Here is a 13,754-nt window from a genome sequence, read left to right as displayed (position 1 = left end):
CGACCACCCAGATCTATCCCCCTGTAACCCACCTAATTTAGGCATCCCTGAACACTATGGGTAATTTAGCACGGCCAATCCACCTAGCCTGCACATCTTTGGACCGCGGGAGGAAACCGAAGCACCTGGTGGAAACTCTCACAGACACGAGGAGAATGTGCAAACTCCACACCGACAGTCACCTGAGGGTAGAATTGAACCCGGGGCACGGGCACTGAGAGGCTAACCACTGAGCCACCGTGCCACCCCACATTGGACAGCCTCCTATGGTCCTTAAGAACCGAACAACATTCTCTGGCCACTAAGTGGCTAATTCAGGGTAAGTCACACAGCATGACTGCTTCTGAGAGTGCATGCTTGAAACCGTCTTTTCAATTTGACTTTGCGGTTCACACCCAAAATGCAAAATCCTGCTGTAGTTCTTTGTGTCACATGCAAACTACAAGGATTAGAAAGAATTCAGGATGACCAAACAGACGGAAATAATGAGTTTTGAGAAGATTTGCAGCTCAGGCTGAGGTTCTGGATGTGAGTTTGCTCACTGAGCTGGAAGGTTAGTTTTCAGACGATTCGTCACCATTCTAGGTAACATCATCAGTGAGCCTCCGACGAAGCGCTGGTGTTATGTCCCGCTTTCTATTTATCTGGTTAGGTTTCCGGGGATTGGTGATGTCATTTCCTGTTCTTTTTCTCAGGGGATGGTAGATTGGCTCCAAATCAATGTGTTTGTTGATGGAGTTCCGGTTGGAATGCCATGCTTCTGGGTCTTTCTTGTCCGCATCCCGGAAGTTGTAATTTAATCCTCTTGCTAAGACGGCTTTTTCAGTGACTGTTAATGGTCAGTCAGATAAGTTTTTTTATCCATGCTTCTGTGCTGTCTGTGTTGTTATTTTGTGTGAGTTTGTCTATTTTTTTCTGCAGGTCTAGTTTTTTCGTTTTGTGTTTGCCGTTGTCTGATGTCTATGACTTGTTGTTCTTTATCTGTCCATTCATGGTCTGTCGCGTGAGTGAGTGAAGTTTTTTGGCGCGAAATTTACCTAGAAGCATGGCATTCCAACCGGAACTCCATCAACAAACACATTGATTTGGAGCCAATCTACCATCCCCTGAGAAAAAGAACAGGGAATGACATCACCAACACAGGAAATGGCATCACCAACCCAAGGAAACCTAACCAGATAAATAGAAAGCGGGACATAACACCAGTCCTTCGTCGGAGGCTTACTGATGATGTTATCTAGAATGGTGACGAAACGTCTGAAAACTAACCTTCCAGCTCAGCGAGCAAACTCCCATCCAGACGGAAATAATTTGATCCAAATTTCATTCTTTTTGAAATATACATGTAATGAATGTACATTACGCAAACCTTGAGCAGCAAATTTCCAGGTTTATTATGTACAAATTTCAAGTGTTTCAGAATAAGAATCTGAGTATGTCATTTTATCTTGAGACTAATTAAAATTACAAGTTATTGTGTTTCCAAAAGTTCCTGAAAATTCAGCATTGTTTTACTTGTGGCTGTATGGAAGCAAGATTTTGTTTTAGCTTGTTCTTTGAGTTATGACTGATATCAATGATACGGTAGTTATTATTAAGCCATCTGTCCTGACGACAGTAAGAGCTGGATTTAAAGGGAGAAATGCCTATGATCAAAGGATAATAGGGCAACTGGTTACATGGTTTGTGTCTGGCATTTTTATAGGAAAATTTAACAGGTTAAAAGTCAATTAGACACGTTGTTTCAGAATGTTTATTTTTGTCTTTTCCCTGTTGTAAATAATGTTTCTTTGTAATTGATTTTGATTTACATTGACTTTACCAGTTGATTTTGGGTGTTAGCTAAGAAAAAACAATGCTGAGAAATACTGTCTATATTTGTGTGAAAATACAATTTTTGAAACCAATACTGGCCAGTCAAAAGTTGTAGGATGGACTTTTACACAGGTAATGTTTTTAAGAGGTTAACGTGTGTGCTTGGAATGGGACTTGGTGAAATCCAGAAAATGACTAATGCTGTTAGCAAAGTAAAATCCAGCAACACTAAGTCGTTCTTATTAACTATATGTAATTTTTGTGTTATAGCATTGTTTTATCAATATTAATTATCTAATATGTATTCAGTTTAAAACATTATGAACTTTATAGGTTTTCTCACATATGTGCCTGAAATGAATGTAATCACTATTTTAATTCACTGAATCATTCATCCCGATAGTTTGATTGTGTAATATTAACAACTTCCTTGTAATCATCTTGTTACCCTCAACACATTCAGTTTTCGACATTTTATGTCTGACTTTGTGATGCTTTTTGTTGCTAGTGATGGTGCCCCATGTTTCCACTCTTAGTGAATGTTTATTCACTTTCCAACATTTATTGTGACAGAGATAATAGGAATTGCAGATGCTGGAGAATCCAAGATAATAAAGTGTGAAGCTGGATGAACACAGCAGGCCAAGCAGCATTTCAGGAGCACAAAAGCTGAGTTTCGGGCCTAGACCCTTCATCAGAGAGGGGGATGGGTTGAGGGTTCTGGAATAAATAGGAAGAGAGGGGGAGGCGGACCGAAGATGGAGAGAAAAGAAGATAGGTGGAGAGGAGAGTATAGGTGGGGAGGTAGGGAGGGGATAGGTCAGTCCAGGGAAGACGGACAGGTCAAGGAGGTGGGATGAGGTTAGTAGGTGGGAAATTGAGGTGTGGCTTGGGGTGAGAGGAAGAACAGGTTAGGGAGACAGAGACAGGCTAGGCTGGTTGAGTGATGCAGTGGGGGGAGGGGACGAACTGGACTGGTTTTGGGATGCGGTGGGGGAAGGGGAGATTTTGAAGCTGGTGAAGCCCACATTGATACCATTGGGCTGCAGGGTTCCCAAGCGGAATATGAATTGCTGTTCCTGCAACCTTCAGGTGGCATCATTGTGGCACTGCAGGAGGCCCATGATGGACATGTCATCTAAAGAATGGGAGGGGAAGTTGAAATGGTTCGTGACTGGGAGGTGCAGTTGTTTATTCCCCTACCGCATCCCAAAACCAGTCCAGTTCGTCCCCTCCCACCACTGCATCACACAACCAGCCCAGCTCTTCCCCTCCCCCCACTGCATCCCAAAACCAGCCCTGCCTGTCTCTGCCTCCCTAACCTGTTCTTCCTCTCACCCATCCTCTCCTCCCACCCCAAGCCGCACCTCCATTTCCTACCTACCAACCTCATCCCACCTCCTTGACCTGTCCGTCTTCCCTGGACTGACCTATCCCCTCCCTACCTCCCCACCTATACTCTCCTCTCCACCTATCATCTTTTCTCTCCATCTTCGGTCCACCTCCCCCTCTCTCCCTATTTATTCCAGAACCCTCTCCCCACCCCCATCTCTGATGAAGGGTCCAGGCCCGAAACGTCAGTTTTTGTGCTCCTGAGATGCTGCTGGGCCTGCTGTGTTCATCCAGCTTCACACTTTATTATCTCCAATTGTGACACATCTTTTAACTGCAGTCTTGGAGAGATTTGTTTAAACACACATCAAGGGTCTGAACAGCACTTGTGAAGCAGCTGAAAATCACTGCTTTATTGGAATTGTTCAATCTGATATCACTGATTACATGATCACTGAAATGGGTTTTTTTACATGTGCCAGATATGCAAAAGTTTTTCTTTACATTGCCACCCCCGCCAAATCTCAAATTCCAGACCACTTTGTCCATTCCCTGCAACTCTCTTCATCCAGCAGGCCATTCTTGTGAAGATGACAACTGTATCTTGAATTTTTTCCTTGCAAAGAGGCTTTCATTTGATTGTCATCAGTGGCTTTAATTTTACACCATCTACCAAACAAAATAGAGCTATTATGAATGAATGCCTTTTGTGACGGAAATGTCTCTTGGTTAGTCATACTTGATGTAGTGCGTTACACTTTGAGCTATAGACTCTGACAACAGGCCAGTCACCTGTTCCAGGAGAAACTAGTTATGGAAACAGACGTAAGCCTTTGCCTTTGCTTTGTGTGCCTCGTATGTTACTAGACATGGGAAACTTCAAATTTCCAAGAGAAGTTGGGGAGGGAATGGAGTTATTGAATCCTACACTGCACACCAAGCTGTGGTAATCATTGAAATTTATTGAAAACGTTTGAATCATTAATCAGACTTTGTCGATTCTGCAAATGTACATACAACAATGCATGATTGAAATTATTTCTGTAACTTGATCTTGGGTCCTAGCATACATGCCTACTTGCATGGTATTAACATGCAGTTTGACAGTTATACGTAAAAGCAAACAATTTGACATGTTATTGTTTCCATGTTCTGACCAAAAATCATTGACTTGAAATGCTAACTCTGTTTTTCTCTCCACAGAATGCTAAGTGTTCAGAAATCCTTGTTTTCAACACTTTCATTTCGTATTGTACTGAAATTTTCTTGCCATATCCTATCGGTCAAAGTAGGCTATTATGTTTGTAAACATTGTAACATTTGCTTCATGTGGGATTCACACCCTCTCTTTGCCTTGCTGATCTCCTTCTTAAGAATGCCCTGCACTGTTTATACTGTTCGAGATTCATTTGAACCCAATTGACTATATCTAATGTATAGACAGCTATGTGAAATAACATAGAAAAGGCTGCTGTTACCACATGGAGATAGCCGACCGAACCTCTATCTCTATTCACAATACAAAGACCCTCAAATTAACCCCAGTGGTTCCTAATCAGACTTTTTTTGAATAACCAATCCAGACTGTAAACAAATAATCAATTCTCAACATCAACATTGTAGCTTTAACAAAAAACTTCATAATTTATTAGCATGACAGCACCTTTTAAAAAAAACTCAAGATGTTGAAGTTCTAGTTAAGAATAAAACAGAACCATGACTTAGATGTAGACAACTGGGTTCCAATGAATCTCTTGAACAGTATAAAGAATGTAGGGCATTCTTAAGAGGGAGATCAGGAAGACAAAAAGAGAGGATGTGAGATTGCCTGAGCAAATGAGGTTAAGGATAATCCAAAGAGATAACTTACACTAGGTCTGTTCTGGAGTACTGCATCCAGTTCTGGTCACTCAGTTATAGGAAAGGATATTATTAAGCTGGAGAGGGTTCTGAAGAAATTTACCAGAATGTTGCTGGGAATTGAGGGTTTGAGTTACAAGGAGAGGCTGGATAGGCTGGGATTTTTTCTTAACTGGAGCATAGGAGTTTGAGGGGTTTACTTATAGAGATTTATAAAATCATAAAGGATATAGATAAAGTGAATAGCAGATGTCTTTTCCCGAGGATGAGGGATTTCAAGAGGAGGGGAGATACTTTTAAGGCAAGAAGAGAAAGATTTAAAAAACACAAGAGGCATATTTTTTGTAGGGAGTGATTTGTGTGTGGAATGAACTTGCAGAGGAAGTGGTGGATGTGGGTACAATTACAAAGTTTAAAAGATATTTTGATAAGTACATGAATGAGAAATGTTTGGTGAGTTTTGGGCCCAGCACAGGTAGGAGGACTAGTTTAGTTTGGGATTATGTTTGGCATGGACTGGTTGGACCGAAGTGTCTGTTTCCGTGCTCTACGACTATGACTCTTTGGCAGAGCAAAATTAAACAACAAAGTAATCTAATTGGTCTTTGCTATTATTTTCAGCTCATTCGTGAAAACGGTCAGAGAAACAAACACAGTTATGTCCTAAATAAAAGAAAATAACAAAACTGGCCAGATTATTTAAACAATAGTGGGGACTGCTGAGGCTGGAGAATCTGAGATAACAAGGTGTAGAGCTGGATGAACACAGCAGGCCAAGCAGCATCAGAGGAGCAGGAAAGCTGATATTTTGGGTCTACACCCTTCAGAAAATTTCTTTTAACACTAATTGCTACTTACAGTCTAACTATCACTTTCAGTTCTCAGTTCACAGCTCTATAACTAAAACTGATACAAGAATGAAATAAGAAATAATGAAAAATCTCTAAGGGTTCTAACGCTGGCTTGAAGAAGGTGAGGGCACACTGAGTGGTGTAAAACGTGGAGAAACATTGATGCAGTGAAACTTAGCGTGTAGAATACAATTGCTGATGGTTTCTTTTTGCATTTTACATTGCAATAAATCACTTATTCTAATATCTTCCCTACTTATCAGACAATGAGTTTAAGTAATCGAATCTCATTTAATAGGGAGGTAGGGTGAGGTCAATACCTCACTTTTGCACACTTGAGGTGACATTTAGTCTGAATGATAGTGCTATTCCAAAGTGAGTTAAAGCTGCAGACATGCCATTCATAGAGTTTTACGTATAAGAAAGTCATTTATTTCATCACACTTGTATGACTCTGAAAGACCTCTCTGCCTAATTCCATTACTTTAGTTGTTCCTTTAATAAACGTATTTGTCCACTTCTCTCCTCAAAAGCTGTAATGGATCCTGTTTTTTGAAGTGTTTGTGACTTTCCCAATTATGGTATTCTTTGAAAGTTAAATAGAAACTTCCCAGACCCATCGCCTTCCTTTTGGCAACAAATTTAAGGGTTCTAGTTACCAACTAACTAACTAATAATAATAGGTTTTCCTGATTTTACCAAAATAAATATCAAAATTTCAAATTACCTCTACTTGATGTCTCGTGTATGCTTTGCAGACTAGTTAGTAAGGTTAGATCATATGGGAAAGAGGGAAAGATAGCCAATTGGATATAAAATTGGCTTGATGGCAGAAGAGAGAAGGTGGTGGTGGAGGGTTTCTTTTTGTACTGGAGACCTGTGACCACAGTAGACTGCAAGGATCAGTCTGGGTCCACTATTGCCTGTGATTTACATCAAGGATTTGAATAAGAATATAGGAGTTATGGTTAGTAAGTTTGCAGATGACATCCAAATTCATAGGATAATGGGCAGTGAAAAAGATTATCTAACAGTACAAAAAGATCTTGATCACATAGGCCAATAGGCTGAGAAGTGGCAGAAGGAGTTTAATTTAGATAAACGTGAGACGTTTTATTTCAGAAAGGCAAACCTGGGCAGGACATGCACAGCTACGGGTGGTGCCCTGGTGAGTGTTGTTAAACAGAGGGACATAGGGGTGCAGGTTCATAGTTCTTCGAAAGCGGTGTTGCATGTAGACACTGCTTTCATTTGGCACGTTTGCCTTTGTTGGTCAGGGAATTGATTATAGGAGTTGGAACATCATGTTGCGGCTTTACAATGCATTGGTGAGACCACTTCTGGAATACTGTAGACAGTGCTGGATGCCCTGCTATAGGAAGGATGTTGTTGAGTTTGAAAGGGTGCAGAAAAATATTTACAAGGTTTTTGCTGGGACTGGAGGTTTGAGTTATAAGGAGAGGCTGGATAGGCTGGGACTCTTTTCCCTTGGAGCATGAGGAGTAGAGATAATGTGAAAAGTCTTAAAGTAAATAACCTTTTCCAAGGTTAGAGGAGCCCAAAACTAAAGGGCATAGGTTTAAGATGGAAGGGGAAATACTTAAAAGTGATTGGAAGGGCAATTTTTACACACAGAGGGTAGTGCAAGGGGCAGCATTTTCCTGCAGATAGTGGAATGAACTGCTGGAGGAAGTAGTGGAGGCTGGAACAATTACAACGTTTAGAAGGCATCTGGATCGGTACATGAGTAGGAAGGGTAGAGGAACATGGGCCAAATGCTGGCAAATGTGACTGGATTAATTTAAGATATCTGGTTGGCATTGACGAGTTGGACCAAAGGGTCTATTTCCATGGTGTACACCTTCATGTCTCTATGACTCTACGTATATAATATGACCTGCCAGAGGAAGTGGCAAAGGCAGGTTCAATTACAACATTTAAATTACATGTGGAAAGCTATATGAATAGGAAAGGCTTAGAGGGATATGAACCAAAAGCAGGCAAATGAGACTTGTTAACTTTGGGATACCTGGTCAGCATGGACAAATTAGGCTAAAGGGTCTGTTTCCTTGCTGTTTTACTCTTTGACACTATGATTCCTTAATCCTTTCTGTTGTAATTAAAATAACCCTGTTTGTCTAGTCTGTTCTGTTAGTAAAAACTTCTAATCATTACAGTCATCAAGTCAGGGTCGCTAGTTTCTGTGGTGGATCTTTAGGTGACTCAGCTGGCTGATTCTCAACCTGTGCACCAGGCTGAGCACCATAACAGTGAATAACTTTTATAACCTGTGTTTGTCACTGTAAATTTCTCCTGTAGCATCTCTGATCATTAGTACCTTTCTGAAAGTAAAACAATCGATATTCTAACTGCTGTCCAAGTAGTGATCTTTATTGGTTTAGTTTATCAATAGGTTAAGGTTTTGTTGTCATGTGTACCCAAGTACAGGGGTACAAGAATACAGAGCAATGTGTACAATGTCTCTACACACAGCACTATCTTAAGTATAAAACAAAGTACTGAAACTTAGTTGCAGGAGTCAAAAAATAAAGAAATAAAGTTTAAAAAGTCAAACCATACAGTCATTTTTAAGCCATGAACTTGCTGACACACTAAGGTGGGCTTTCCCCAAGAGCGCTTGCTCTTCACTGTGCTGGGCATACTTTCACCTGCAGTAGGCTAAGACTCAATAATCTCACCAGTCACATTCACCACGGACTGCCACTGCTGATTTCCATCAAGCACACCAGGCTTCGCCACTGCTCACAAGGCTTCGGTCCTGACCACCACTTCGCCACTACTGCCAATTGCTGACCACCACCACTGCTGCTGCCGCCATACAGGCTTTTGTTGGTTCCCAGCCACTGTCGTGTTAGCACCTCACTGCAGAGTCCAGCTCTGGTACTGCTTTACACATTGATGAAGTTGCAGTTCTGCTGACCGTGACCTGCTGCCTTGTGGCTGACAGTCAAAGACCCCAGCCACTGCCATTGCAACCTCCACAACCAAGCTCTAAAGACTAAAGAACTAAAAGAAAGACAAAAAGATGAGAAAAGATGAAGAAAGAAAAGCAGTTGGAGCAGACGAGCCCTGGTGAGGATCCCTATTCTGCTGCCATATTGCTCGAAAGTGGTTAGTTGTAGCCGAATGTCACCACATTATAAAATAGCAATTATATTGTTCTCCTGTATTAAAAAACATCTTTTGATATCATATACTAATTTTTATGCAGCTTTAGTGATGTCTAATTTTGGAATTGTGGATTTGAACCCCAGAATTACTTTCCTCCTCTTTTCCTTACAGCCTTTCACTGTATCGCCAGTTTTATATAGTCAATTTTGGTAGTGTTTTTATAATGAACTGTAAATCTGTAATCTGTAAAATAATCCAAAAATCAACTTCAGGGGTAATATTATTCACATGTTTTCTTTAATCATGAGACTATTTCTTGCCTTTTTAGTCAATTTCCTATCCACATGGAATTTGTCCTAAGATGGCGGTGGAGTAGAATGCTCCGGCCAGAGCTCCTCCGCTCTGCCCGTCTATTTCTCGTTTCCTTCTATTTTTTCTCCCTTTTTGGTATTCTTCACCTCCCCTGTGGCAGGTCTCACCTTAGTGTTGCAGTGACTCTCGGTGGCTCTTGGCGGGTCTAGCCTGGTCTCACGGCAGCTTGTGAACATGTCTCATTCTGGTCTCTCAGCGGCTGTTGGCCCAGTGTCTCGGCAGCTCTTGGCTAGTCGAGGGTCTCAGCTTGGTGTGCAAGTGGGTCCTGTTTCCAAGGTACCGGGGAAGATTGAAGAGGTGTCAGCGTCAGCAACAGTGATGATAACTGTGGCGGCAGCATCAAGCACAGGCATCCCATGTCTCCTGGAGAGCAAGATAAGCAGAGGACTCATTGAAGACTGTTGAAATTTTAACTTATTCCTTTATTTTTCTTGTTTACACTAAAACTTTAATGTTAACTAGCACATAATTTCTTTATTTTTCTACTTATTCTATGAAGTCATGCTTAATTTTTTAACTCTGTTTCTCTTACTACTTGGTACAAAAAAAACTTAAGTACATAGTTACCTAAGATGGCATCTTGTGTGGCAACATTATACACTTTTCACTGTACTCCTGTACTTCTGTACTTGTGACAATAAAATCTCAATCTGAATCCCTTTTAATATTGTGGGTCTTCATTTTATCGCCAACTTATCAATCACCTTCAAAAGATCTGTCAATGGGTTATTGAGGGAATAACACAAATATAGCGAAAGGAAGTGCCAGCAAAGAGTTTTCCTGAATTTGTCAGGAATAATTGGCCTTTTATAAATTTATTGACTATCTCTAATCAGCAGTGTTTTTCATAAGAACGCAGGCTGAATGGCCAATTACTATTCATCAAACCTACCCACCATAGGGCTGAATGGTCAATTAATATTCCTAAAGTCCATCACTCAGAAAGCACAAGTCACAAGTCATCCAGGATAAAGTAGCTTCTCGATTGGCAGCACATCCACAACCTTAAGGATTCATTCCCTCCATCACAAGTCTGGTGTTTGTACCATCTACAAGATACACTGCAGCAATATGCCGAGGCTGTTTCAGCTGTGCCTTACAAACCCAAGGCCTCCACGAGAGAGCTCTGATACAATTTCACCAAATCTCAGCTGAACTCCTTCTCAAGCCGATATATCCTTTCTAAGGTACGCTACTCAGAATTATACACTGGTACACCATTTATGGTCCAGCCAGAGTTTAGTATAGCCATTGGAAAACTTCTTCTCCATGATATTCTGTTCCTTTGGTTTTAAATACCAGTAGTCCAATAGCAATTTTTTTGTACCTTCTAGCTTTTCAGGATTTGTGTTCAAGAACCCCTAAATCTCTTTTGATTGACACTGTTAGCCTTTCACCAAATTAATTCATTTTTGATCCAAAACAAATGACATTATGCATACCTTCATTAAATCAATTGTCCACATGTCGTCTGCTCACTTATCTCATCAACAGCTTTGTGATTTTACTGTCTTGTTATTAATTACTGGACTGCTCTTTGTGCCAGTAGAAATGCTTGGATATAACTTTTGATTATGTCGCCATTAATAAATAAAGCAAATCATTGAGGCTTCTGCAGGGACATTTCTCGATTATTGCTAGTAACATTCTTTCAGTTCCAATCTATTAACTCTGCTCTTAAATCTTTTGTCACCTATGCAACCATTCAACCGGATCAGTAATTTGTCTTCAGTCTTGTGAGCTTTTAATTTAAGTAGCAATCTTTTAATATGTAACTTCCTTCAATGCCATTGTATAATCTAAATAAGTTACAATTGCTGATGTACCCCTGTGTAATGCATTAGTTAGCTTTTCAAAAAAAACCTGAAAGCACATGCATGTTTACTTGAAACACTGATTTATTTCTTATTGTGACAGCTGCAAATTTTATAGATAACATCGAACAGTGACATATAATGGAGCATTTGTGTAATTTTCACCAAAAGCTCTCACGTATGTGCACCAAAGAGGAGCAACTAATAGTGTAATAGTATACGCAGTCTCGTAGAAGAGAAAATATGGTTAAGTATAAGCACAAAGAAAGTGTGGACATGAAATTTGGTATTTTCTCTTACTGCATGCATCCTTAAAATAATTAGTAACAAAATATTAATTTTTCTTTTTATAAATTTATTTTTGGGATGTGATTTCACAGAGAAAGTCTTTGGTCTTCAGAAGGCGATGAGCTGCCTTTTTTATAATTTGTTGCATCCATCCATCCATTGTGCAAGAAAGAGGGGTGGATCAGTGAGATAGTTGAGATGGTATGTGACACAGAGGGGAACTTGCAATTAGTGATATTCCAATGCTTCTGTTGTCCTTATTCTTGGTAGTATAGGTATGTAAAGGGGAAGAGAACAGCAAAAGTTAATGTGCATCCTTTAGAGGATGAGGCTGGGGAATTAATAGAGCAAAGCATAGAAATAGCAAGACATTATATATCAACACTTTGGAGCGAACGCTAATGCCGTCCTAATAGTAACAGATAATGCAAAGGCTACAGAAAGAGAGGAACTTAGAACAATCATCATCATTGAGGGAAAAAGTACTGAGCAAACTGTTGGGACTGAAAGCAGACAATCTCCAGGGACTGATGGCCTACATCCTAGGATCTTAAAGAAAGTGGAGGCAGAGATGCATTGGAGACAGTTCAAAGGCGTTTTACTAGATTTATTCCAGAGATGATGGATTTCTCTTATGAAGAGAGTGAGCAGTTTAGGCCCATTCTGTCTAGAGTTTAGAAGAATGAGAGGAGATCTTATTGAAGTCTAAAGGGATTTAACAAAGTAGACTTAGGTTGTTTCTTCCTGGGATAATCTAGAACGAGTGGTCATAGTATAACGGTAGCAGATTTAACACAGATGGGAAGAAATTACTTCCCTCAAAGGGCCATGAATCTGTGGGATTCACACCCCAATGTGCGATAAATGTTGGGACTTTGAGTAAATTTAAGAGGGAGACTGCCAGATTTTTAATTAGTAATAGTCTGAAAGGTTATGGAGAGCAGGCAGGAAAGTGGAGTTGAGGCTGAGTTGACATCAGCCATGATTGTATTGAATAGTGGAGCAGGCTTAAGCTGACTTCTCCTCCTCCTTATGCTGACATCTTCTCCTCCTTATGCAGCAGAGATGGTAGGTTTTGAAGATGCTGTCAAAAGAGCGTTGTTGAGCTATTGTATTGCTTTTCATAGACACTGTAGCCACTGTATGCCACTGGTGGAGGGAGTGAATGTTCATGGTAATTGATAGGGCTCTGATCAAGTGGGTTCTTTTATCATGAATCATGTTGTGCTTTGCATGTGTTGTTGGAGAAGTATTCATCTAGAAAAGTAGAGAGTTCTTTTATAGCATTCATGACTTGTGTCATATAAGTTTTGGATGGCTTTAGGAAAGCAGGAGGTAAGTTACTTGCCTCAGGATTCCCAGCGTGTGACCTGCTGTTATAGCCACAGTATTTATATGGATACTGTAATTACATTTCTGGTTAATATATGACTGAAAAGAGTGGGAATACTGTGACTGTAATTGATACTAATTGTGAGATATGTAAGGTTTTTAAATTTTTGGGACTTTTTTCTAAGCTAAATGGAAGGGAGTCTTAAAACTTGTTCTGAAGTCTACTGACAACAGATGTAGGTGAAGGGACTTTTTAGCATGAAAGCAAGGCCCAGGTTGTTTCCTTGGAAAACAGCTATAGGGCATTGATACTTAGAGACAATGTTAGCAGCACCTACATTTTTGTACTGTACTTTCCAAAGTCCCAGGAATGAATCCAGATTGTTGGATTATAAGCAGTTATGCTTTATACTGGCCAAATACTTAAAGACAGGGAGTCTGTCAATGATCCTGCCTAGATATCAGGCCTTTGTGACATCACATGTTGGGGTTTAAGAGGTCAAGAATTTCTCTGAAAACTCTAAAATGTCTGTCAAGGATCAAATTGGAGAATAGCGAAAAAAGTGTGTATAGTTCACTAAGCAGGAATATTGGAGGGAGCTTATGTTAGGATTGGAAAGACAAAACCTGAGAGGATTAACGCAGAGCTGGAAATTGTGCCTTCCGGGTTCTAGAAAAATTACCTTTGGGGAAAATAGCTTACTATGAAAAACAGTTCAGAGATGAAATGTTACCAGGCAAGAAAGGAAAAGAATAAAAGTAAACACTTGGAAGCCAAGCATAATTTTGATCCCATTCCAGAAGATTTGAATATGTACTTAAAGGACAGTAGTAAGTATATCAATGGTGTATCTTTTTTCAGTTATTTTAGAAGTTAGAAAGGGGGACGTTTATTCTATGGCTTAAAGTAGAAGATGTTTACAAAGATATTTATAAGGTTTTTGTGTTTTGGGATTTT

At 40.1% G+C, this 13,754-nt stretch overlaps 1 protein-coding gene across 14 annotated transcripts in view; it reads left to right on the top strand.

The window, feature by feature from the left end:
• The window catches only part of LOC125463094 (membrane-associated guanylate kinase, WW and PDZ domain-containing protein 2), a 545,354-nt gene that overhangs the window by 17,717 nt on the left and 513,883 nt on the right, over positions 1-13,754 (top strand). The gene's annotated exons all lie outside the window — the stretch shown is intronic.

This window comes from Stegostoma tigrinum, chromosome 25, assembly GCF_030684315.1.
Source record: "Stegostoma tigrinum isolate sSteTig4 chromosome 25, sSteTig4.hap1, whole genome shotgun sequence".
NCBI classification, from domain to species: domain Eukaryota; kingdom Metazoa; phylum Chordata; class Chondrichthyes; order Orectolobiformes; family Stegostomatidae; genus Stegostoma; species Stegostoma tigrinum.
Note: the sequence above shows the minus strand (reverse complement) of the source record. Positions and strands in the feature narration are given on the sequence as shown.